We start from the raw sequence: 6,000 nt of genomic DNA on the forward strand, positions 1-6,000 counted from the left end.
GGAAACAAATATAGAGGAGTTATGACAAGAGGAATATTGGCAAATGAAGAGGTATGTCTTATTTCTCAAATTGGACCATCATCAATTAATGAGGCATGTGAAGATAAATTTTGGATTAAAGTTATGGAAGAAGAATTAGAACAGATTGAAAAGAATGACACATGGACATTAGTTCCACGGCCTAAAGATAAAAATGTTATTGGAACCAAATGGGTATTTAGAAACAAACTTAATGAAGATGGTGAAGTAATCAGAAACAAAGCAAGACTAGTATGTAAGGGATATTCTTAGAAAGAAGGAATTGATTACAATGAAACCTTTGCACCGGTAGCTAGAATTGAGGCAGTTAGATTATTCTTGGCTTTTGCAGCTCATAAGAGCGATAAGGTATATCAGATGGATATTAAATGTGCATTTTTGAATGGAATTATTGAAGAAGTTTACATTGAACAAGCTGATGGATTTTCTTTGACAGAAGACAAAGATATGGTTTGTAGGTTAAGGAAAGCTTTGTATGGATTGAAGCAAACTCAGAGAGCTTGGTATGCAAGATTAGATAAGTATCTTTTGAAGATTGGTTTCTCTTAAGGAAATGCAGACAATAATTTATACTATAAAGTGACTAATGATGACATCTTGGTTATAGAAGTTTTTGTTGATGATATAATCTTTGGAGGAGAAGATGGATTATGTAAAGATTTCTCTATCAAAATGCAACAAGAATTTGAAGTGTCTATGATTGGAGAAGTAAAATTATTTTTAGGATTGCAGATCTCACAGACTAACAAAGGTATATTCTTGAGTCAATCTAAATACTTAAAATAGCTACTAAAGAAATTTGGGATGGAGAACTCTAAACCGGTAAGTACACCTATGACTACAAATGACAAATTATCACTAAGAGATGAATCAACACCTATTAATCCAACTAGGTACAAATCTATGATAGGAGGTTTACTGTATTTAACACAAACAAGACCAAATATTATGAATGCAGTATGTATTGTTTCAAGATTTCAAAGTAATCCTAGAGAAAATCATGAATCAGCAGTAAAAAGGATTTTCTGGTACTTACAAGGCACTACAAATCTTGGCTTATGGTATCCTAGAGATAAAAACTTTGAATTATGTGCATACACAGATGCAAATTGGGCAAGAGATGTAGATGATAGAAAAAGCACCACCTGTGGAGCATTTTTCCTTGGAAACAGATTAATTTCTTAGTTAAGTAAGAAATAGAGTTGCACATCTTTATCAACAGCAGAATCAGAATATGTTGCAGCAGCAACAAACTGTACATAGGTATTATGGCTTAAACAAATGTTAAAAGACATAAAGGAAAATTGCAAGGAACCTATAACTATCTTTTGTGACAACACTGCAGCAATTGATATATCCAAGAATCCAGTACAACATTCTAAAACTAAACATGTTTCTATCAAACTGAACTTTCTAAAAGAAAATGTTGAAGCAAAAATAGTCAAAATGGTTTATGTGAATACTAAAGAGTAGATTGCAGATATTTTCACTAAACCTCTACCTAAGGAGACTTTTGAATATCTAAGAGATCAACTTGGGGTCATACCCCCACTGGTAGATACTTAGACAATTGATGATTGTCATCAACCGGCAAAACTAACAGAAGAAATCTTTTACTCCAGTTTTGATGAGGAAGCTACTTCTCAAGGGGAGTAGTTGGTATATTGAAATTGGTTGGTATTTTGTATATGGACTTGATTTTTTTGTAACTTTGGCATTTGATGTCAAAGGGGGAGAGATATCTATTGGAAAAACACATTATACATTATCTTTTGGGAAGATATTGGTACAGTAAAACATAAAGAAACTCATATTACTCTCAGGGGGAGAGATTGTTACTTTGGGGAGATTATTGGTTTTTATACTTGGCATTTCTATTTTGGCACTTTGATGGTTTTTCCATCTTGTGTTGCCATCAATGCCAAAGGGGGAGATTGTTGGTATTTTGGTATGGTTTTGTCATTGATGTTAACACCTACTAAAACTCTAGCACTTTGGAGAACCAACAACATTCACTGGCAAGCAAGTGACTTTTGCACAGTCACCGGTATATGGTACACCGGTAGGAAATAATGATCACCGACACTTGGAATGACTTGGAAAACACTTGGTAATGTCGAAGACATTGTTTGGACATCTTATCTTGGAGAATTGTTTATTGGCATATTCGTATTTGCATATTTGTTGCTACCGACAAATTGGTCCAGGGTTACACCGGCAGGTTTATCTTTTCCAAATCAGCATGGCACGCTATGGAGATGATTAATTATTGTTGTAAATGCATTAAGTCGACATGTTCAATCGGTTATTGCATCGGATATTTGTATTATTTGTAAAATGATTTTATTCTAATATCTTGTAGAGCCGACCTACTAAAATTGGTCTTAGGTTATGGTATAAATGTAAGGTCTTAATTATAAGATCGGATGAGGATGTGAAAAAGGTTTTGTGCGAAGGTATATGTGAAATTAAGTAGAGCTTCACATGCAGACATCATTTGAAGATGAAGCTAGGTTTTTGTGAAAGCATATCAGAACTACATCGATACTAAATCCAACATATGAAGATGCTATTTTGAGCAGTACACTCTTATTGGATTTAACCATCCAATTGTAAGTCAGTGTGACTTCCCATTTGTGATTGAGCAGTGAGCTCTAGGCGCTTGGCCTTTCTACATGTGCAGACCCCATTTATGTACACTTACTATCTGCAGTAATATCATCTGATTGTGGGTATGGTTTCCCACTGTGGTTTTTCCCCTTACAGGGTTTCCACGTACAAATATTGGTGTTATGTGTTGTGGATGACTTTGTCTTTTAGTTTCATGCATTAATATTCACCGGTATTGCATTTATCTGTTAAATCTGTATAACAGACTGCCTCACCGATATTAAGTAGTAATTTGATTAAGTTGTTTTTGGTTTAGAATTATTAGACAACTAATTCACCCCCCCTCTCAGTTGTCTCCAAGACCAAACACTCTCCTAGTATCTCAGAGATCTGATAGGGGCCTTTCCATAGTCTATCAAATTTATCATGTTCTCCCTTCTTCTCATGGACTTTATCCTAGTATAGGACAAGATCTGAAATTCTGAACACCTTGATTCTAGCTTGTCTGTCAAACCATCTTTTGACAACTCCCTGATGCTTTGCAAAATTTTCTAAGGCTTGGTCTCTCTTGTCTTCAAGATTCAATAGTTGTGTTAGTTGAGCTTGCACAACATCAGTGTCCTCCATGTATTATTGGATAAACCTTAATGTTGGGATCCTTAACTACATTGGGAATACTGGGTCTTGATCATAAACTAGGAAGTAAGGTGAAATCCCTAATGCAGTCTTGGTCCTGATCCGATCCGCCCAAAGGGAAAATCTTAGTTGGGTATGCCATTCTCTTAGACTTCTCTCTAGCAATTTCTTGATTACACTGAGCAGGTTTTTGTTTTCGATTCGGCTAACCCATTACCTTGAGGATAATAATTAGATGAAAATTTAAGGGTTATACCATATTCAAAAGCTCAATTAGAAAATCTTAATGATGTGAAAGCTGAGCTATTATCGCAAACCAACCCGTAAGGACAACCAAACCTTGTAATAATGTTTTCCTCAAGGAACTTAATCATAGCCTCAGTAGTGCATACCTTAAGAGCTTGAGCCTCTGACCATCTGGTACAATAGTCAGTAGTAGTGATAATATACCTATGCTACGCCAAGGATGCAGGGTTGATGACACCAATAAAATCCATTCCCCATTTCATGAATGGCCTTACTTCAATCACTAGATTGAGAGGCATGGCAGGATTCTTTTCTCTGAAAGTGGCGACTTGGCAAGTGTGAAAAGTCTTGACATGATCAAACGTATCCTTGAATAGTGTGGGCTAGTAATATCCTACTCTCAGAATTTGATGAGTTGTGGCCTGTTGGCACCATGCCCTATACCAAACTTCGAGTGAAAATGTTCAATTATCTGTTTTGCTTCCTACTTGCCAACACATCTTAGATATACTCCTTCATGATTCCTGCGATATAGGATGGATCCTTGAAGCATATAATGTTGACACTTTAACCTCAATGCTCTTTTCTGAGTGGGTGTCATATGAGCAGGGCATTTTAAATTGAGCAAGTAGGTCACAATTTCCTTGTACCATTCATCTGGGGTGACGTCATCTAATTCATATACCTGTTGAACTAATCTGGGCCCGTCGACTGCCAATGTCTAAGCTAAGGCATGTCCTCGAACAAGTTTCATAGGATGGATTTCAATATCAAATTCTTGAATAATGGCGACCCACTTGCCTCTTCTCTCCCCTAGTTCATTTTGCATGAGTGTTTTCACAGCTACATCTGGTACAATTGCATAAACTTTGGCCCTCAAGAGGTAATGCTTGAATTTTTTAATGGCTTTGACCAATGCATAGGCTTGTTTTCCAATATTAGGGTATCTGAGTTCTGCATCCTTCAACGGGGTGCTCATGAATACAATCGGGTTCTTGTCTCTTTCTTCACTCCTTTGTGTGAGGATAGATGCACAAGAATATTCAGAGGCAAATGAATATAGGTAGAAGGGCTTCATGTAGTCAAGAATGATCAGTACTAGAGCCTCTATAGTTGTTGACTTTATTTCCTCAAATGCTCTCTTTGCTGGTATCATCCATTCTATTTTGGCATCCTTCTTCAACATCTCATTCAAGGGTCTAACTATCTCAGAAAATCCTATGATAAATTTTCTGACAAAATTGATCTTACCAAAGAATGATTTAAGTTCTTTCTTACTGGCCGGCAAGTTGATGGTTGATATAGCCTTCACTCTATCAGGATCAATGGAAATACCCTTCTCTGATATGACATGACCTAGCAACTTTCCTTCTATCACTCCAAATATGCATTTTTTAGGATTGAGGGAAACACCATATCTTCTACACCTTTGGAAAACCTTTCTTAAATCATCCACATGATCTTCTCTTTTCCTGGAGAAGAATGTGATATCATCCATGTATATGATGATGCATTTCCCTATCAAGTCCCTGAAAGAGATATCCATAGCTCTCTGAAATGTAGCTCTAGTATTGATGAGTCCAAAAGGCATTCTTTTATATGCAAATGTTCCCCATTTGGTAGTGAAAGTGGTCTTCAATTGATCCTCAGGTTCTACCAACACTTGATTATAACCTAATTATCCATCCAGAAATGACATCATTTGTGATCCGTTGACAATTTGCAACACTTCGTCTAGTGATGGTAGTGGATAATTATCCTTTTTTGAAGCTCGATTGAGATTCCTAAAGTCGACACACAGTCTGATCTCTCCATTCTTTTTCCTGGTAGTGACCAAGTTGGCAACCCACGTCGAATGTCTTATTGGAAAGATGATTTTGGCTAAGAGAAAAATTTTAACCTCTTGGTATATCAATGGTTCCAATAAAAGATTGACCGGCCTTTGTCTTTGTCTAAAAGGTTTTCTTCCTGGTTTCAAAGGGATTATATGAGTAATGATTGCAGTGTTATATGTTTTGAGATCTTCGTAGCTCCAAGCGATGACATCTGGGAAATCCCTCAGATTTTTCAAGATACCATCTCTCTCTTACGAAGTACAAGTCTTCCCAATGAATACATTATTAATTTGTTTATCGTCACCAACGTTGATGGTGTCACACACATTTCCTTCCATGTTATGGATTTTCACCTCTCTCAATTTGTCGGGGTCAAAGATTCTTTCTAATTCTACTAATCCCTTTGGGATAGTGTTTGTTTTCAAATTCAAGACTCCTTTTGCATCTATTTTTGCTCCTTCCACTTCTTCTTCATCGATGATTTGAGCTAAGAAGACATCTATGTTGGTCAAGAAATCCAATATGTGCTTGTCATCTTCAAAGACCTGAAAGTTGGTGTGTTGTCTGGGACTGAAGGTATTGGGGTCAATTCCACTGTGAAATTCTTCAGTCCTTCCATAGCTAATGGAACCAA

Source organism: Cryptomeria japonica, chromosome 7 (genome assembly GCF_030272615.1).
Source record: "Cryptomeria japonica chromosome 7, Sugi_1.0, whole genome shotgun sequence".
NCBI classification, from domain to species: domain Eukaryota; kingdom Viridiplantae; phylum Streptophyta; class Pinopsida; order Cupressales; family Cupressaceae; genus Cryptomeria; species Cryptomeria japonica.